This window comes from Geotrypetes seraphini, chromosome 2 (genome assembly GCF_902459505.1).
Source record: "Geotrypetes seraphini chromosome 2, aGeoSer1.1, whole genome shotgun sequence".
Classification (NCBI taxonomy): domain Eukaryota; kingdom Metazoa; phylum Chordata; class Amphibia; order Gymnophiona; family Dermophiidae; genus Geotrypetes; species Geotrypetes seraphini.
In genome coordinates, this window is record NC_047085.1 from 96,415,693 (window position 1) to 96,437,619 (window position 21,927).

General features: G+C 41.8%; 1 protein-coding gene across 3 annotated transcripts in view; it reads left to right on the top strand.

Moving 5' to 3' along the window:
• Positions 1-21,927, top strand: part of JPH1 (junctophilin 1) — a 235,427-nt gene that overhangs the window by 69,893 nt on the left and 143,607 nt on the right. The gene's annotated exons all lie outside the window — the stretch shown is intronic.

Below are 21,927 nucleotides of genomic sequence, written 5' to 3' on the forward strand. Positions count from 1 at the left end.
AGGATCAATATAGCATTCCAGTGAGCTAGATTCTGAGATTCGGATCTAACTTTGTTATATTTTAGGTATTGAATGCTATATAACAATTGAGTGCCACAAATTGATTGATGCAAACTTTTTAAAGCCATGGCATAATAAATGCGGGCTCATGGCTGGAGGGCATCCGGAAGTGTGCGGATGTCACCAGCGGTGGGGTTCTGTAGAGGGTCAGGTGTGGATATTAGGAGAGGCACTGGCACCAGCTGACTGCCTATAGACGTGGTTCTCACCATGAGAGGCACATCCTGTAAACAGTCAGCCGACACCTCTCCTCGGTTGTCTTGCGGCACACAGTTTGCGATACACTGGTCTATATGGTCTTTATCTGCCTATATCTTTCTATGTTTCATTAAATGTTTGATGCCCCCTCTACCCCCAGAACAGATTTGAGAAATCATTGATGTAACATAGAGCTATTAAACAACAGTTATGCCTTATATAAGTGGTCTGCAGGAATCAAGGAATGGCAGTCCAGACCAGTGTGAATATACAGTATACTCTTTCCAGCAGGGGGAAACAGAGTAAATACCTGCTCTATTCACTTTTTATACCAGTGCATATGAGAAACTTTTACATTCCTCAGATCCAGCATGGGCCAAAAGGTCGCTATTTTTTCCCCATACACCATGGAATACGGTGAATATCTCAACCTTCCTTTTTCAGACTCTGGCACCAGTGCAACTGCAAGCAAATCAGGGATGATGAATTAGAAAACAAGGATGAGGTTGGGGCAGAAGGCCCTGCCTTGCTGTGAAGACAGCTGTTCTCCTTGAGTCTGAATGAGCAATAATTTGTCAGACATAACTGACACTTGAGAATCACCATAAATATAACCTTAAACCCAAGGAGCCTGCCACTGAGCTCTGTTTTCTGTCCCCATGAACGGGTCAGCACCAGCCCTTCTTCTGAAACTTGGACATTATTTTCAGGTGCCAGCCATCTCTGTGCTGCCATTGTGACCTTTTTTTCCCTGATTTTGGTTACAGGTCAGAGAATTCTGCATTCCATCCATCTTTCCAACTCTAACATTTTTAACAAAACAGCTATTCTTAGTGCATACTAAGAAAAACAAAATTCATTATATACGTGGGTATACATTAGTGCTGCCCAATTCGCCAGTTTGAATCGATTCAAATTGATTCATTATCCGAGAAAATCAGACTCATCAATTCATCAATCCCCACCCTGGTGAAACCTGACATACCTCGATGCCTCCTAGCACTCTGAATGGGCTGCTTTGTGGCCTTCCCTCTGCCATAATGTCATCGGTGATGCAGCAGAGGAAAGCCCTAATGGGACAGGTCACAAAGTAGCCCCTTCTTTATTTTCCCAGAATCGGGCAGCACTAGTATGCATGCTCAGGTGATTTAATGTGCATTATTGCTTAGTAAATGTTGCCAGAAAAAGACCTAAAACAGTCTACCCAGTCTGCCCAACGATCAAATTTATTATCAATTTATGATTAAATTGCCTCTCTTTGGCATTTTTTTGAATGGTACTTGCGCACTTAATAGTTATTAATTTATGCTGATCCAGTTAATACCCATCCAACTAACTCCTTCTTGAGATATCCCCTATCTTGACAAAGTTAGTTTTTTTTAAAGTCTAGAACCTTGAATCTTGAATAAGTCCTCTCCTGCATCTTAGTATTGAACCATACAATTTGGTGATCACTAGATACCAAATGATCACCCATCGTAACATCATCACTATGTAACACAATTTTTGTTCCTGGCCAATAATGGTAATTTTCTAATTGCTCATGCCTAAAAGTAAAGAAAATGTCTGTTATTGCCATTTAAAAAAAAACTTTGTTTTTGTGACTAGGATAGTCAGATTTAGCAATTTACCTATTTAAACGTGAAAGCTGAATTTTCATCTTTTTATTCTTTTAAAGTCATAAAATGCAACATATGAATCACAACATGTATTTATATTGAAGTTATATAAAATGACCACAGAAGATTTAGACGTGAGTAGAGTGTAGCACAGTGGTTAGAACTACAGCTTCAGCACACTGAGATTGTGAGTTCAAACCCTGCACTGCTCCCTGTGACTCTGGGCAAGTCAATTAATCCTCCACTGTTCCAGGTACATTATGTTATCCCAGGACAAGCAGGCAGCATATTCTTAACGTATGGGTGACGTCACCGACGGAGCCCCGGTACGGACACTTTTAACTAGAAAGTTCTAGTTGGCCGCACCGCGCATGCGCGGGTGCCTTCCCGCTCGACGGAGGAGAGCGTGGTCCCCAGTTTCTTCGTTTCCGCGGAGCGAAGAAGACGCATGTGCTTTCAACGGCCGTTGAAAAGCTAGTTTCTGCCTTCCCGCTCGCGTAATTTTTCGTTTTTCTTCTAATTTTTCCTTTCGGATTCCCTATTTTTACTTACAAAAAAAAACAAAAAACTCGAAAAACTATGGATAAATTTGGTAAGCGCCTTTTCCAAAATGCCATGCTAGCCAATAGAGCCAACAACTACACCTTCCACTTCTCTTTCTATATGAAGCATCTGGTGCAACAGCTCTCCTCCTTACAGAAATATCTTCCTGAACGTAAGATTCTCGGCCAGACCTCTCAACCCGCCTCCACAACAGTCTCGCCATCCTCGCCACCAGCATCAGCCTCAGGCTCGTCCACAGACTCAACCTGCCAAGCCTCTTCCTTCATCAAAACCGTCTCAACCCTTTTGACTCCTTTCTCCAGAGCATAGCCAGTCTCCCACCTTCATTGCCTCTTCCTCAGCCGATCGGAGGACGCCTTCAACTCTTCCTCAGCCGTTGGGAGGTCATCACATCAGACCAATGGGTCCTCAACATCATTCGCCACGGCTACTCTCTCAACTTCCAGACTCTTCCACCAGACCATCCTCCCGTAGAGTCTGCTTCTCACTCCTCCCAAACCCCCCTCCTCCTGAGGGAGGTCCAATCCCTCCTTCTCCTCAATGCCATCGAAGAGGTACCTCCGGACCAAAGGGGTCAGGGATTCTACTCCCGCTACTTCCTGGTTCCCAAAAAAACAGGAGACCTTCGTCCCATCCTCGATCTCAGGGACCTCAACAAGTGTCTGGTCAAAGAGAAGTTCAGAATGCTCTCCCTGGCCACGCTTTACCCTCTTCTCTCTCACCACGACTGGCTATGCTCCGTAGACCTCAAGGAGGCCTACACTCACATCCCAATCCATCCGACTTCAAGTCGCTATCTACGGTTTCAGATCCAGCACCATCACTATCAGTACAAAGTGCTACCCTTTGGCCTCGCCTCATCTCCCAGAGTGTTCACCAAATGCCTTATTGTGGTGGCGGCCTTCCTCAGGTCTCACGACCTTCAGGTATTCACCTACTTGGACGATTGGTTAGTGAAAGCACCTACGTCTCCTCTTGTGCTACAAGCCACTCAGCACACCATCTCCTTCCTCTACCTTCTGGGGTTCGAGATCAACTACCCCAAGTCGCATCTGCTTCCCACACAGCGACTTCAGTTTATTGGAGCCGTCCTCGACACCACTCTGATCAGGGCGTTTCTCCCCTCAGACCGTCAACGGACCCTGCTCCACCTCTACCATCAGGTGCTCCTTCATCGCTCCATTCAAGCTCTGCAAATGATGGTCCTCCTGGGCCACATGGCCTCGACGGTCCATGTGCTTCCTCTGGCGCGACTCCACCTCAGGACACCTCAATGGACGCTGGCCAACCAATGGTCACAGACCACGGATCCTCTTTCTCATTCCATCTCTTGACATCGTCTCTTCAGCAATCTCTTCAATGGTGGTTGAACTCCTCAAATCTTTCCAGGGGTCTACTCTTTCATGTACCCCCTCACTCCACGGATGCCTCCCCTTATGCATGGGGAGCTCACCTGGGAGATCTTCGCACCCAGGGAATCTGGACCCATCAGGAGCGTCAACATCACATCAATTTCCTGGAACTCAGGGCCATGTTCTATGCCCTCAAGGCCTTCCAGCACCTTCTCTACCCTCAGGTTCTTCTCCTGTGCACAGACAACCAAGTCGCCATGTACTACATAAACAAGCAAGGCGGCACTGGATCTCCCCTCCTCTGTCAGGAGGCCATCCGCATCTGGACCTGGGCCACAGCCCACAGTCTCTTCCTCAAGGTTGTCTATATCCAGGGCGAACAGAACTCCCTGGCCGACAATCTCAGCCGCATCCTTCAACCTCACGAGTGGACTCTGGATTCTCCCACACTCCGTTTCATCTTTGCTCGCTGGGGCACTCCTCAGGTGGACCTCTTTGCAGCTCCTCACAACCATCAGCTGCCCTAGTTCTGCTCCAGACTCTTCTCTCCTCATCGTCTGGCCCCGGATGCATTCCTGCTCGACTGGACGGATCGGTTCCTCTATGCCTTCCCTCCACTGCCTCTGATGTTGCGGACGTTATTCAAACTCCGCAGGGACAGAGCCACCATGATTCTCATCGCCCCTCGGTGGCCTCGCCAACACTAATTCTCCCTCCTGCTCCAGAGAACCCATTCCTCTTCCTGTGTTTCCTACTCTACTTACACAGCAGCATCAGTCTCTACTGCAGCCCAATCTGTCCTCGCTCCACCTGACAGCTTGGTTTCTCTCGGGCTGACCTCTCCAGAGAATCTGTCTCAGCCTATCCGTCGTATTTTGGATGCCTCCAGGAAACCGGCCAACCTCCAGTGTTACCATCAGAAGTGGACCCGGTTCTCCTCTTGGTGTCTACTTCATCATCACGATCCCACCTCATTGGTGGTGGAAACTGTACTGGACTATTTGCTTTCTCTCTCCGACGCTGGCCTCAAGTCTACCTCAATCAGAGTCCACCTCAGTGCCATCACTGCGTTTCATGAGCCTATCCTCGGAAAACCTCTCACGGCTCATCCCCTGGTTTCCCGGTTCATGAGAGGCCTCTTCAATGTCAAACCACCTCTGAAGCCTCCTCCAGTCGTCTGGGACCTGAATGTGGTTCTCTCAGCCCTCATGAAACCTCCATTTGAGCCTCATGCCACAACTTCACTCAAATTTCTGACATGGAAGGTGCTTTTCCTCATTGCCATCACCTCTGCCAGGAGGGTTAGTGAGCTGCATGCACTGGATGCTGACCCACCTTTCACGGTTTTTCACCATGACAAGGTGGTTCTGCGTACCCATCCTAAATTTCTTCCCAAGGTGGTCTCGGACTTCCACCTCAACCAGTCCATTGTATTGCCTGTCTTTTTCCCTAAACCCCACTCTCATCCTGGGGAACAGGCGTTACACACGCTGGACTGTAAGCGTGCCCTGGCATACTACCTTGACCGTACCAGAGCTCACCGCACGTCACCTCAGCTCTTTCTGTCCTTTGACCCTAACCGTTTAGGTCGTCCTGTCTCTAAACGAACGCTTTCCAACTGGCTTGCTGCCTGCATTGCGTTCTGTTATACTCGGGCCGGTCTCTCACTGGAAGGTGCTGTCACGGCCCACAGGGTCAGAGCTATGGCTGCTTCTGTGGCTTTCCTCCGCTCCACGCCCATCGAGGAGATCTGCAAAGCTGCCACTTGGTCCTCAGTTCACACATTCACTACTCACTACTGTCTGGATGCCTTCTCCAGACGGGATGGGCACTTCGGCCAATCTGTGTTACAAAATTTATTTTCCTAATGGCCAACCATCCCTCCTCCCTCTCTGTTAGCTTGGAGGTCACCCATACGTTAAGAATATGCTGCCTGCTTGTCCTGGGATAAAGCACAGTTACTTACCGTAACAGGTGTTATCCAGGGACAGCAGGCAGATATTTTTACGACCAACCCTCCTCCCCGGGTTGGCTTCTTAGCTGGCTTATCTTAACTGGGGACCACGCTCTCCTCCGTTGAGTGGGAAGGCACCCGCGCATGCGCGGTGCGGCCAACTAGAACTTTCTAGTTAAAAGTGTCCGTACCGGGGCTCTGTCGGTGACGTCACCCATACGTTAAGAATATCTGCCTGCTGTCCCTGGATAACACCTGTTACGGTAAGTAACTGTGCTTTGTGAGCCCACCGGGACAGATAAGGAAAATGCTTAAAGTACCTATATGTTAACAGCTTTGGGTGTGCTTGTATAGCTACAAAAAAAGATGGTATACAATACTCAATCCCTTTCCCCTATTGTACATTATATTATATTGTAAGTCACAGATATAGTCTCCTATCATGTTCTCATTATATTGTCCTTGGTAGTGGCGTTCAAATGTCTCAAGATGAGCATCAATGATATGGACTTTGAGAAACATCCTATATCCCATTTTACTGTAATTCTACACCAGATTCTCAACCAATGCCAAGTAGTTTTTGGTCATATGATTTCCCAGGACGCCCCTAACCATTGTAACAAGGTTGTTCCAAGTTGCTTTCTCCTTCCTAGTTAGCTTCTTGAGAAATTCCTTGCATTCCAGGATCTTCTTTATCTGTAGTCAGACGAAGATACCAACTTTGCCCTATGCCTCAGACAGATTAGGAAAGATGTCTTGAAGGTACTTGAAGGCTGCTGACTTCTTATCTAGAGCTCTGACAAATTGTTTTATTAGGTCCAATTTGATGTGCAGTGGTGGCATTAGCACCTTCTGGGGGTCTACCAGTGGTTCCCATTTGACTTTACTTCTCCCCACAGAGGAGTCGGTCTGCTGTGGCCAATCCCATCTTTTGTAGTGTGCCTTTGTGTCCCCATTGTCCCAAAGACAGAGGTAGCAAGGAAACTTGGTAAAACCATCTTGGAGACCTATTAGGAATATTTTGAAGTCTCTGATGACATCCCAGCTGTACTCATTATACTAAAGGCACCTAGTAAGGTCTTGATTCTGTTGTAATCCTCTGAGGTGCATTGAGTGAGCCAGTGGAAGAGATGGGTACTTGTTTCCATTAAGGAACAGCACAGCTTTGATTCTCCTGGATGAGCTGTCAATGAAACAGTCATGCCACTCTTTGAGGTTACAAGCAATTTACAATTGCCTCAGAAGGACTGGTCACATTGTGGCAGAAGCAGAGCCCATCTTGATGGGTGAAGAAGGTGGAAGAAGCTTAGTGACGCTTCCTCTGATCTGTGACTTGCACACTTTCATCCAACAAGTTACTGCTTGAGCCTAGATGTCAAAAGCTTGGCATTGGACTTGATGAGACCAAGATCTCTGATCAGGTCATTAAAGTCTTTTTGGTTTGGATAGTATGGGTTTCTCTCATCAACCACACCACTGATATTGTAAATTGGGTCTACAGTATCTCCCTCACTCTCTGATTTCCTTTTCTCTTCTGGACAGCTGCTCTCTGTCTGGGAGAGTAGGTATGGGGAGCTCAGGACAATGTGGCACTAAGATGATGGATGAAGGAATGTCCAGATACGTGATTGCAGATACATGTTTGCTAGTTCATCGTTTGGAAGGTTTCATTATGCAGAAGTATAATGAACTAAATAAAAAAGCATCAGTAGAACTTTCATAACACAATGCAGGTGGTATGAAATAAGTGACTTGGCAATATAATCTGTTCTTGTTTATTTGCTATTTCCTGGAATGTCCACAAGGCTCTAACTGAATCCACATCAGAGACCATTTAATCATGAATTGATACTTGACTGTTTGGCAGACTGGATGGACTGTTCGGGTTTCTTTCTAGTGTCATTTGCTATGTAAAAATGAACCTGTAAGTCTGGCACAAAAAAAAAATCATCTGAGCATAGTGGTATTGAAATCCTTCCTTAAAGGTGGATTTTTAATAAACTTCACTGCTAAGCCACTCAACCCAAGAAGTCCTTAGAGGACCTAAGTTGCTAGAGGATGTGGTAACAGTGGTTTATGTAGATAGGTTTGGACAAGTTCCTGGAAGAAATGTCCATTGTTATTGAGACAGACATGAGAGACATCACTGCTTACCCTGGGATCAATAGCATTGAATGTTTTTACTATTTAGGTTTCTACAAGGTACTTGAGACCTGGATTGGCCACTGTGGAGGCAGGATATTGGGCTAGATGGACCATTAGTCTGGCCAAGTATGGCTTTTCTTATGTACTTATTTTATTTATTTATTCAATTTTTTAGCCCATCCTCCCAAAGGCGCCCAGAACGGGTTACAAAGTGAGCATATGATCACAGGTTAACCACACTCCCCCCCCCTCCCCCCAGGCATCTATCTGGTCTTTGCTCAGTACTGAAGACCAAAGCTATTAGAGCTGCTAGGGTTTTTAAATTATTATTACTGCTGCAACAGCCATCTATTCTGCTGAAGACTGAGAAAATTTTGACAGACCAGCTGTCCCACTGGCACATATAGTAGATGGAGTGGGAGTTTGCTCTGTGTCCCACTGCTGGAGGGTGGATATACTGTAATCCTATTGATCTAGCATGGATACATGCTTGTGAAAATAAGATTCAGAGGAATCCTGTTTGTTTTCACAAACTTCTAGCATTTCAGCGTTTCCATTATATTGAAATAGCAACTAAACGGGAACAAAGTATATTGCCAAGTCTTATTTCATGCTACCTGTAGTGTGTTTATAAAAGTTTTACTGCTGCTTTTTTATTTAGTTCATTGTGTTGGAGAAATGAGTCCAATGACAAAATTGTTCCTCCTTAGTTACCCCAGTGACTGTATGATATCTAATAAAATTACTGATGTTATGGTGGGCAATCATTTGGCATCTAGTAATCACCAAATGATGTGGTTCAGTATTAAAACACAGGAGGACTGAAGATTCTAGACTTCAATATGACACGATAGGAGAATGCCTCAAGAGGAGTTAGTTGGATGGGAACAGCTGAACGAAGTTGAATAGCACGGGGCAAAAAACTGAAAGGAGCTATTTTAAAGGCTATAAACCTTTATGTTAGAAAAGTACATAAAAATAAAAGGAAAAGAAAGCCACTTTGATTCTCAAGTGTAGTAGCTGAAAAGGTAATGCAAAAAAGGTTAGCTTTCATAAATTACAAGGCAACACAGAAAGAAGAAGATAAATAAAAATATATGTAAATTAAAGAGCTAAGGCTGGTACTGGACAGACTTTCACAGTCTGTGTCCCATATGTGATGATTTGGTGTAGGATTGGGCTGGGGAGGGCATCAGTGGGAACTCCACTAACTTGGAACATGAAGATGTTGCTGGCCAGACTTTATGTTAGATATCCTGAAAACAGGATGATTGGATAGGCTGGAGTGAGCTTGGACGGCAACTTCAGCATTTGGAACCTAGGACAATATCAGGTGGACTTTACAGTCTATGACCCAGAAATATCAAAGAAGAGACAAGTTAATTTAATCATGTATTTTTAATGAGTATAACTAATGGGCAGACTGGATGGACCGTCATTTACTATGTTACTATATAGAAAAGCTATGAGAAGCTGGAAAAGCTGTCAGAAGAGCAAAAATGCAAATGAGAGAAAAGATAGCCAATTATAGTAAGATTGGGGAACAAGACTTTATTTTTTTTAATAAGTTTTATCAAATTAAATCCATATAGAATACAGGATATGGAAATCCAGAAGAAATATAAAAAATTATTAAGTAATAATACAGTCATTCCATCAAGCCCACATCAAGAGAAAGTGATAACTGAAACCCTTAGAAGTACATTAGAAAATTTGGATCAATAAATCTAACATTTTATAAGATTTAAAATTAAGCAATTCAGAAAACTCTGTTAAACAAAAATCCAACATATATTTTGCATAATTACTAAAAACTGTTTTTCAAATCAGTCCTTCATTTTTGACTTTCATGTAAGTTAAGAAATTGTTCTAATTGCAGTGGGTTAAAAAAAAACCAAAATCTTTATCCTGAAATTTCAGTAAACATTTTCAGTAGAATCTCAACTATCCGGCACCCATGGGACATGGTGAATACTGGATAACTGTTTTTCTAGTTATTTGAGAGTGTGTTAGAAACCTTGTTTAATACAGTCTCAACTATCCCCCACCTAGAAGCACCAGCACAGCAGCGGTCCTGAGCTGCAAAGACCTCCTAAATCCCTCCCTTCCTCAAGCCCCTTAGTAGCAGAAGCAGGCGGCAGTCCTGAGTTGTGAACCCCCTTGCTCCCTCTCTCCCTTCCTTACCTGAAGCGCAGTCAGTCAGCAGGAGGCAGCCTTAAAACAGGCTGCTCACAGTCAGCCTTGGCAGGGCCTTTCCTCTGATGTGCTGGAAGTGATACATCAGAGGAAAAGCCCTTCACTTTAGGCGTTTTCTTATAAAAGATTTTTGAAGATCCTGAAGTTCCAGGTTCACTGGTGGAGAAGCACCTTCAGAACCTAAATCACTGGATAAAACTAGAGAGGGTGGAAGAGTTAGATCTAAAAGACTGAGAGATGCCTCCGACATAGAATTAGCTCTTCGTGGCTCCAAGGGGCTTTCAAGGGGCCTAGCATCCCCTTAGGGCACCCCACTTTGGCTATGCCCTATAGCCATGTGCCACTATAGTGGCGGCTTTTTCAAGAAGAACCCGAGGTCTTCAATGACATCACCTAATTGTCTCCAAGCAATGGTCCCATATGGAAGTAAAAAAACAGTCCTGGATCATAAAATGCCAACAGCAGGTATCACCTCTGGACATTTTTTTAGATATGTAAATGATAGGAGGAAGGGTCAAAATGGCATTGTGATACTGAAGGGTGAAGAGGACAAATATGTAGAAACTGATAAGGATAAGGCTGAACTGCTTAATTTCTGTTTGTGTTCACAATTAAAATACTGGGGGGTAGGACCACAGAAAACAAATACAAATGGGAATGGATGTATGGTAGACCAGGATATAAGTCTGGAGTGGTCTGAGAGGACTGTAGAAAGGCAAATGTGGTCCCTATGCACAAGAGTCGAAGGAAGAAGGAAGTTGGGAGTAATAGGCCTATTAATCTGACCTCAGTAGTGAGTAACCTAATGGAAATGCTTCTTAAGCAGAGGATAGTGAGATTTCTAGAATCAAATGAACTGCAGGACCCAAGACAGCATGGTTATACATGAAGCAGATTTTGTCAGACAAATCTGATTTCTTTAACAGGGTAACCAAACAGTTGGATATGGAAGAGCACTAGATATGGTGTACTTGGATTTTAGCAAAGCCTTTGACACAGTTCTACACAGGCGGCTGATAAATAAATTGAATGCCCTCAATACAAGACCTAAAGTGACAGACTGGATTAAGAACTGGTTAAGTGGAAGGAGATAAAGGGTAGCAGTAAATAATTTGCTCAGAGGAAAAGAATGTTGGAGTGCTGCAAGGATCTGTCCTTAGTAGTGCTGCCCGATTCACGATTCGAATCTGTTCACCGATTCACTTCGGGGTAAAATGCAGGCCTTTAAAGAGGGGGGGGACAGGCCTTCATGGGGGGAAACAAGCCTTCATGGGGGGGAGACAAGCTTTCATGGGGGACAGGCAGGCAGGCCTTCAACGGGGGGACAGGCCTTCAAGGGGGGGGAGGCCTTCAGGGGAGGGGGGCCCTGGTGTAGAAGTACATAGAGGGAAGGGGGGTTTAATGACATGCATATGCCGGACTTTGGGGGGGATGAAATAATGGGTCTGAAAATAGAGGAGAAGGAGAGAGATGATGGACCATGGGATTTTGGGAGGGAAGGAACAGAAAGGGAAAGAAGTTGGACACAAGGGATGGTGTGGAGGGGGGATAGAGATACTGGATAGGAGGGTAGTTAGGAAAAGAAAGGGAGAGATGGTGGACCCTGGGGTGGTGGGGAAGGAGGGAGAGATGCTGGATGAAAGGGTAGTTAAGAAAAGGTGGATCTGTGGAGGAGACAAAAAAATAAAGATGCCAGACCTTCTGGGGAGGGAAGGGAAATGGAAGGGGAGGACAGAGATGGCAGATGGATGGTTAGCACGGAGAAAAAATAAAGAAGGAGACCCTGGCAAGCAAGTTATCAGAAGACAACCAGAGCCTGGGACCTACAAGATTTGAATAATGACCAATATGTCAGATTTGAAACGTGTATCCTGCCAGAGCTGGTGTTAGACCGCGAATGTGAGTTAGGATTTAACAGAGAGAGGAAAAGTCTTTTTTGTTTGTTTATTTTGTTTACACCACAGCACCAGTGTGGTTAGAAGGCAAATGGGGTGAAGAGGCTATAAAATAAACCCACCAGGATGTTTGAAAAAAAAAAAAAAACACCACCCAATTGGGCAGGAAAATCGAATTGAAAAACCAATTCAATAGGCTGAATCGAATCGAAATTTTTTTTCCTGAATCGGGCAGCACTAGTCCTTAGGCTGGTTCTTTTTAACATCTTTGCAAGTAATTGCAGAACTACTGGTAAAGTTTGGCTTTTTGCAGATGATACAAAACTCTGTAAAGGATTAGACACTCTGGAGGGTGCAAATTGAAAATTGAATGGTCCAGTAATTGGCACTAAGATTTAATGCTAAAAAATACAGGGCCATTCACTTGAGCTGCAAAAATCAAAGAGAATAGTATAGTATAGGGGACAAAGTACAGTAGACTCTCAGTTAACCGGAACCCATGGGGATTAATAGATGCTGGATAAATATAGTTTCTGGTTGCTTGAGAGTTACTATTAAAAACAGAACTAACTAATATACGGTATACTATGCCATACTATAAACTGTTCCAGTCAAACTACCAGGCATGTAGTAGGCAAAGAATGGGCATTCTCAGGTGTGGCATGCCAAGTTTACACTTAAATTTCCGCAAGAAATTGATTTTATTTTCATTTTTATTTATTTAAAGTATTACAGTATTTCTTTGATATTTTTTTTTTTTTTTTTGCTGGTTGCTTGAGAGTTCTGGTTGCTTGAAATCCAGTTAACAGAGAGTGTACTTCTGTATATGAAAGAAGAATAGGGTTTGGGAGTGATTGTATCTGATGGTCTTAAGGTGGCAAAACAGGTAGAAAACATGATGGTCAAAGCTAAAAGGATGCTTAGATGCAGAAGGAGAGGAATGGCCAGTAGGAAAAATGAAGCGATATTGTTGTTGCATAACTCTGGTGACATCCCATTTACAATTCAAGAGACCGTACCATAAAAAAAGATATGAATAGGATGAAGTTAAGAACATAATAGCCTTTTTGGATTAGACCAATGGTCCATCTAGGCCAGTAACCTGTCTTCATGGAGGCCAATCCAAGTACCTGTCAAAAACCCAAATAGTTGAGAAAAAAATAGACCTAGAATTCCATCTTACCCAATATAAGTTGTACAGAGAGAAAATATGGGTGACATGGTGTTTACAAAGACTTTCTATATATCAAAACTTTAAAAATATTCAAAAGTGTTAAAAAAAAAATTAGCTACTACTTTAAACCTGTTTCATATAGATTTTAACAAAATTTATCAAAAAATAATTTCCTATCAAGTAAGTAAAGTTTCCATCTAGAAATTTTATATAAATTTCTTACTCAGGGTTGGAGGTGAGCATGTTAGATGAATCAGATCATAGGATCTCCTATCCTATGATCTATATATCATTCTAGGTTCGCATCCTGATAAGATTTGATGTTATAATCATCTATGTTCTGTCCCTCTTTCCCACCACCATTGGTCGCAGGAGAGAAGTTCCTCACAAATATTTCTTTAATTCAATTTGATTAATCCAAGAGACAGCCATTTCTTATAAATCCCCCAAGGAAGATCAGTGCAGGATTGAAACGCCTTTACCAACAGGCATTGGGAGTTCACATTCAATATTCCAGCGTTGGTGGTGGCTGGCTCCACCTAATATAAAAGTGTTGCCTTCTCTCTTTAAGGGACATTTGATTGTTCGCAACAAAAAATGTTTGCATATTTAACACATATGAAAAAGGATTTTTGCATTGTTTTGCACTATTGGATAATCAATTTAGATGGTGGGAAAGAGGGGCAGAGCATAGATGATTATAACATCAAATTCAGGATGCAGACTTAGAATGATATATAGATCATAGGAAATCCTATGATCTGATTCATCTAACATGTTATAATATGCTCACCTCCAACCCCGTGTAAGAAATTTATATAAAATTTCTAGATGAAAACTTTACTTACTTGATAGAAAAAGATATTTTGATAAATTTGGTTAAAATCTATGTGAAACAGGTTTAAAGTAGTAGCTATTTTATAGCACTTTTGAGTATTTTTTAAAGTTTTGATATATAGAAAGTCTTTGTAAACATATTTTCTCTCTAAAAAGCCCAAATAGTAGCAGCATTCAAGGGCAAAGCAGTAGCTTCTCCCATGTCTATCTCAACAGCTTATGGACTTTTCCTCCAGGAACTTGTCCAAACCTTTTTTAAAACCATCTACATTAACCGCTCTTACCACATCATCTGGCAAAGTGTTCCAGAGCTTAACTGTTCTCTGAGTGAAAAAATATTTCCTCCTATTGGTTTTAAAAAGTATTACTATAACTTCATCGAGTGCCCCCTAGTCTTTGTAAATCTTGATGCAGTGTGTAAAAAAAGAAAAAAAAATATATAGATCCAATGTACCCATTCTATACCACTTAGAATTTTGTAGACTTCAATCATATATTTCCCTCAGCCATCTCTTTTCTAAGCTGAAGAGCTGCTACAAAATTGGTTGGTGGTCTTTGTCATAAAGCATGTAAAGATAGACTTATAGACCTCAATATGTATATTTGGAAAGAAAGGTGGGAGAGAGGAGATATGATAGAGACAAATATCTCCATGGCATTAATGTACAGAGGTGAGCCTTTATCAAATGGTGCAGTGGTTAAAGCTACAGCATCATCACCCTGGAGTTTTGGGTTTAAACCCATACTGCTCCTGTGACCCTGGGCAAGTCACTTAATTCCCCCATTGCCCAAGGTACATTTGATAGATTGTGAGTCCACCGGGACAGACAGGGAAAAATGCTTGAGTACCTGAATAAACTCTTGTAAACCATTCTGAGCTCTCCTGGGAGAACAGTATAGAAAATTAAATAAATAAATGAAGAAAAACTCTGCAATGAGAGGACAAGGGATGAAATTAAGAGGTGATAAGCTCAGGAGTGATCTGAGGAAGTACTTTTTTTACAGAAGGGGTGGTAGATGCATGGAATAGTCTCAGATAGAGGTGGTAGAGACAAAGACTGTCTGAATTCAGGAAAACATGGGACTGGTGCTTCGAATCTCTAAGGGGAGAGGCGAAGATAATGGATGCTGTGGATGGGCAGACTGGATGGGCCTTTTGGTTTTTATCTGCTGTCATGTTCCTATAATTGGAAGCCTGAACTATTCTTGGTGCATTTGAAATATAAACTTTTGAAAAATGTAAAATACTTTTTGCCTTTAATAAAAAGGTACATTCTTAGGAGCCCATTTGCTAAGCTGCTCTGTGTTCAATGCAGCTTTTAACATCCACTAACTCCCACAATGCTGTTAATGCAGAGCAGAAATCTTTGTCCCATATTAATGGTACAGATGCTTTCCCAAAGTATATTTGCCAGGAACAACCCCAAAAGCTAATCTGGAAGTATGGTAGCTGGCATGGATTCCTTTTTGCAGTTAATGTTTAACTGCAGAAACTTTAGTAAATGGACTGCTTGATGGTTTAAATAATTATAACCATAGACAAAATCTCATAGAAAATAGAAAGAGAGAACATTCAAATATCACAAATTGGGCCGCCGCGCAAGCGGACTGCTGGGCACGATGGACCTCTGGTCTGACCCAGCAGAGGCACTTCTTATGTTCTTATAGCCATGCAACTGGTGACCAAAAATTGGAAAAATTGGGATCGGCTTAATTTCTCCTTTTGGTGGGCATCCAAATGGCAGATGAAATTGAATGTGGACAAATGCAAAGTGATGCACATTGGGAAAAATAATCCAAATCATAGTTACTGGATGCTAGGGTCCACCGTGAGGGTCAGCACTCAAGAAAAAGATCTGGGTGTCATCGTGGACAATACGCTGAAACCTGCCCAATGTGCGGCAGCGACTAAGAAAGCAAACAAGATGCTAGGAATTATTAGAAAAGGGATGGTAAACAAGACTAAGAATATTATAATGCCTCAATATCGCTCAATGGTGCATCTCACCTTGAGTGAAATGATATAGCAGGACTAGAAAAGGTTCAAAGAAAAACTACCAAGATGATAAAGGAGATGAAACTCCTCTCGTATGAGGAAATACTAAAGAGGTTAGGGCTCTTCAGCTTGGAAAAGAGACGGCCGAGTGGAGATATGATCGAAGTCTACAAAATCCTGAGTGGTGTAATCATTTTTTTTTTACTGCAAACAGAATTGCAAAGACTGCTCGATGAAGTTACAGAATAATACTTTTAAAAAAATCAATAGGAGGAAATATTTTATCACTCGAAGAATAGTTAAGCTCTAGAATGTGTTGCCAGAGGATGTGATAAGAGCAGTTAATACAGCTGGTTTTTAAAAAGGTTTGGACAAGTTCCTAGAGGAAAAGTCCATAAACTGTTGTTGAGACAGAAACTGGAGAAGCCACTGTTTGCCCTGGATCGGTGGCATGGAATGGTGCTACTGTTTGAGTTTTTGCCAGGAACTTGTGACTTGGATTGGCCTCCGTGAAGACGGGATACTGGGTTAAATGGACTATCAGGCTGATCCAGTAAGGTTATTCTATTGTTCTTATCTAATTCTGCCCCAAGCGGTCAGCGTTGCTAAAAATAAAAAAAAGTGAATGCCACTGGCACAGTTTACAATTCAGCAATAGGAAAGAAAAAAGAAACATCATCATTAATGCATGTCTGTCTGAAATATCAAAGAAGAGACAAGTTAACTTAATCATGAATTTCTAATGAGAATAACTAATGGGCAGACTGGATGGACCATTCAGGTCTTTATCTGCCATCATTTACTATGTTACCCTTGCCAGCCATGTCCATGGCAGATAACACATTCTGTAAACATGAAGAGATCTGCTAAGATTTCTTCATGCAATAAACTAATGGGATGCAGTAGTCTGCTTGGATGCTGAAATAATAAAGTTAGGTTAAGAAAATAAGTTAAGGGTGATGGATTAATCCAAACCAGAACAATAAACTAATACATACCGAGGGATCTGGATGTAACTCACTTTGAGCTGCTACTGAAAACATGTGAGCCAAATAAAATAAGAAACAAATAAATAATGATTTAATAGCCAAGCAAGCTAACCAGTAGAAGGAGATCAGTTTCTTTCAAACAAAGGAAACAATCAGCCTTTCAAACAGAATGTGAACTGCAAAGGAAATAACCGAGGGTGCCAGTGATTATTAAGCAACAACAGGTATCTTTGTAGCTAAACAGCTTGCAAAACAGATGATGATAGCTGCTGCTTTTCAGAGATCATCTTTACCATAATCCTTCAAACATTTAAACTCCCAAAAGAGGTAAATGTTTTAGGTAGAATTAGCAAGTGCCTCAGAGGTATGGCAGACAAAGAAGGCCTTGGAAGAAACAGTATGGTGTGACCAGGCAGAGCAGAAAGAGAAGTATGACGAGATGAGTAGTAAGAGCTGTAAAAACTAGGGATGGGCACCCAGAATATTTTCATGTTTTTGTTTGGATTTTTTTTTTTTTCCAACAAATGCCATTTATAGAGGGCTGTTTTCTTAGAACGTGCACTATGTGTACTAGTGCAAACTCTTTACACATACACTCCAATTCTATAAACTTGCAACTCAAATTTCCAACTAGTGCAGAAGTTATAGAATAAGGTCAGTTATATGGCATATCTTCAAATTTTAGCTATCAATTATTGGCTATAATTGGACTTGGTTGGTGCTAATTAGCCTTAGTTGCAATAATTCCAGAGCACACAACTTGAAGGGAGGGCATGAACCTGGAGAAGCATGAGCCTGTTGGGGGAATACAAGACAGTCATACACACAGGTTATACAATACTATCATTAGTCATCCATAAATACTGATGTAATGTAATGATGTAATTTTTGCATAATTTCCTAGAAATTCCAACCAAGTAAATAACATATTACACAAAATTTAAAGCTAGTTCTTGTTTTTCCACATGAAATTGTACTATTTTTCACTAGTGCTTTTAAAATTATGGCATCTCCAAAATTGACCAACTAACTATGAACAAACCAGTGGCAGATTATATTTATACCAAGACCTCAAACACCTAAGACACTACTTCATTGATTTCATGTCCTTACTGGGGTGACGTGTTCATCATCGGTCTTATTTGGTATTTTAATACAGGCAATACCCTACCTAGTGCATCAATGTGGTGCTATAATAGTTTTTAAGAAGAGCACTTAACTTATAGCCTGAGGAGAGCCTCAGTTGCATTTGGAACGAAACACAATGAGAGTGAAGAGCATCAGCCCCTGAGGAAACATGCCAGTGAAACAGCTGGATAACCTTCGGGCTATAAGTTGCCTGCATTAAAATACCAAATAAGATCGATGATGAACATGTCACCCCAGTAAGGACATGAAATCTGTGAAGTAGTGTCTTGGGTGTTTGAGGTCTTGGTATAAATATAATCTGCTACTACTTTGTTCATAATTAGTTGCTTGTTGTAGTAAAAGTTGAACAAACTAATTTTCCATTGACAATTTGGATCTCCAAAATTGACACACTCTAATGTGCATTAAGCACAAATTCTACAACAGTGATTATTCGAACAACTGTCTACAGTTAGGTGTGAGTATTTATGCCAGCCATTGAATTGGCATAATTGCTTGCACCTAAAGTTAGGCACATAAATGCAGACTTAACACTTCTGTTTTATAGCAGCAGTTGTGCGCATAATTGCTGTTATGGAATTTGTGCTTAGTGCACATTAGGGTGTGTCAATTTTGGAGCTCCCATAATTTTAAAAGTACAGTAGAACACCAATTATCCAAGTTTCAAATTTATTAAAATTTTTGATTAATCGCTTAATCTTGCTTCAAAGCGATGTACATACTTAAAAGAAAATATTTAAATTACAATTTTAAAATAAAATTACAATTTTAAAATTAAAAATAAAACATTAATTCATATATAACCATTAAAATAAAATGAATTATATACAAACTTAACAAACATGAGTAAAGAGGAAAAGGGGATATGAACTACAACATATGATAGAAAAGAAGGTAGGGAAAAACATAAGGATGGGAGTTCAAGTGAATTGTCGAAAACAGCATTATTGAATTCAAGGGAAAAACTTGTTAATCAAAAGCGTCTTTAAAAAGGAATGTTTTTAAATTAATCTTGAATTTATCAATATCACGTTCTTTTCTTAAGTAAATTGGCAGGGAATTCCAAATTTGTGGAGCAGTGACAGAGAAAATAAATTGTCTTCTAGTATTAATGATCTTGAGAGATGGAATTGTTAATAAATGCTGTTCGTTGGATCGCAATATTCTATTTGTGGAGTAAGGGATTAGTGTTTTAAAAATAAATGCAGGTGTTTTAAAAAGCATTGCTTTAAAAGTGAGTAGGCTTATCCGAATGTCCAATTATCCAGATTGCTTCGGGGGGGTCTCAGTTTATATTTGAGTTCACCCCATGGCGCATCCTCATCTGGAGTATTGCGTTCAATTCTGGTCTCCTTATCTCAAGAAAGATATAGCAACGCTAGAAAAGGTTCAAAGAAGAGCGACCAAGATGATAAAGGGGATGGAACTCCTCTCCTATGGGGAAAGACAAAAAAGGTTAGGGCTCTTCAGCTTGGAAAAGAGACGGCTGAGGGGAGATAGGATTGAAGTCTACAGAATCCTGAGTGAAGTAAAACGGGTACAAGTGGATCGATTCTTCACTCCGTCAGAAATTACAAAGACCAGGGGACACTCGATGAAGTTACAGGGAAATACTTTTAAAACCAATAGGAGGAAATATTTTTTCACTCAGAGAATAGTTCAGCTCTGTAACGCATTGCCAGAGGTTGTGGTAAGAGTGGATCACGTAGCTTGTTTAAAGAAAGGTTTAGACAATTTCCTGGAGGAAAAATCTATAGTCTGTTATTAAGAAAAAATGGGGGAAGCCACTGCTTGCTCTGGATCGGTAGCAAGAATTGTTGCTACTCCTTGTGTTTTGGCCAGGTACTAGGGACCTGGATTGGCATTGGCCACTGTGCAAATGGGCTACTGGGCTTGATGGGCCATTGGTCTCACCGAGTAAGGCTATTATTATGTTCTTAAGTGCCATTCCTATCACTCTCCCTCCCACTAACTCTGCTTCTGCCACCCCTGCCATCAGCCCAGCCCAACCCAGCGCCCCTCAAATTGGAAGACTTTCCTCCACTATTAGCATGCCCCCTGCAATGATTAGACATTAATTTTCTTTTCTTTTGTTTTTAATACAGTGATTGTTTTTAAAAAAACAACAAAAAACCCATCAGCGCCCCCCCCCCAACAAGAAAAGGCACATTCCCCCTCCCTGAACAGGCACCACCAACCCCCTCCCAGACCCAGAGGATAGACCCCCAGGTCTACTTTGCTTCCCTGGTGGTCTAGTGGCGCGCTGGGGCAGGAGCAATCCTACTCGCTCCTGCCCATGCTCTGTCAGTGACGAAAATAGCTGCCAAGACGCACAGATCAAAGCTTTGGCTATAGAATTGTCCATAACTACCATTAGATCAGGTGTCTTGCCAAAAGATTTGGCTCTGTTGGACATAGGATCTGTATCACATAACAGACGGCTCACAACAGCTCTAAGGTTCATGAAAATATGGATTTCCAAGCATAATCTGAAAGGAAAGAATCAGAAAAACTTAAGAAAGATTGTAGAGTTCTGTGTTGGGGTTTACATGGTAAACTGGTTCAAAGTAAAAATAAATAGCAATTGGACAGAAAGATCTCAGGCATCTCCTCTTCCAGATGCAACTGTTGAAAGAACAATGTGAAGAGATAAGGAAGATAGTCATGCTTACAATGAGAAGGTCAGCTTGGTTTGGCTACAGTAAATCTATTCTGCAAGCTTTGTTGAGTAGTGAAGAGGAACTGGAGAGAAGAGATACAGTGGAAAAGATATTGAAGATCAGAGGTGAAGGAGATAGAAACATGATGGCAGATAAAGGCCAAATGGCCCATCCAGTCTGCCCATCCACAGTACCGTTATCTCTTTCTCTCTTGGAGAGATTCCACCTGCCTATCCCTCGCCTTAAATTCAGACACAATCTCTGTCTCCACCACTTCTTCTTGGAGATGTGGAAAGACAGCTTTGAGACAGCAGGGTGAGACTCAGAAAAACCATCCATCAACACTGGGCAACTACACTTGCCCAGTTACCTGACTGGAACTCTAGAGTCTCTGAGCCCCCTCTTATCTGTAGTATGACAACAGCAGAGGTCAAGGCATTTCTAAGTAAGCCTGTGGTGATTTCAGACTGGCCATTATGCACCTAGTTCTCAGAAGGGTGTGTAAAAATTACAACTGAGGCTGCTGGTCATGTGTACAATCAGGAAAGGAGGGAACCATTACACTAGGGATCAGATAGAAACATGATGGCCCATCCATTCTGCCCATCTGCAGCATCCACTATCTCCTCCTCTCCCTCAGAGATCTCACAAGCCTGTCCCACGCTTTCTTGAATTCAGACATAGCCTTTGTCTCCACCCCCTCTACCAGGAGACTATTCCACACATCTGCCACCCTTTCTGTAAAAAAAAAATATATATATATGTCCTTAGGTTTCTCCTGAGTATATCACCTCTTTTAACTTCATCCTTTGCCCTTTCATTCCAGAGCTTCCATTCAAATGAAAAGAGACTCGCCTCATGTGCATTTATGCCATGTAGGTATTTAAATGTCTCTATCATATCTCCCCTCTCCAACCTTTCCTTCAAACTATACATATTGAGATCTTTAAATCTGTCCTCATACGCCTTAAGATGAAGACCACCAGCCATTTTAGTTGCCTTCCTCTGGGCTGACTCCATCTTGTTTATACCTTTTTGAAGGTGCAGTCTCTAGAATTTTACATAATATTCTAAATGAGGTCTCACCAGAGTCTTATACAGGGGCATCAAATACCTCCTTTTTTCCTACTGTCCATACC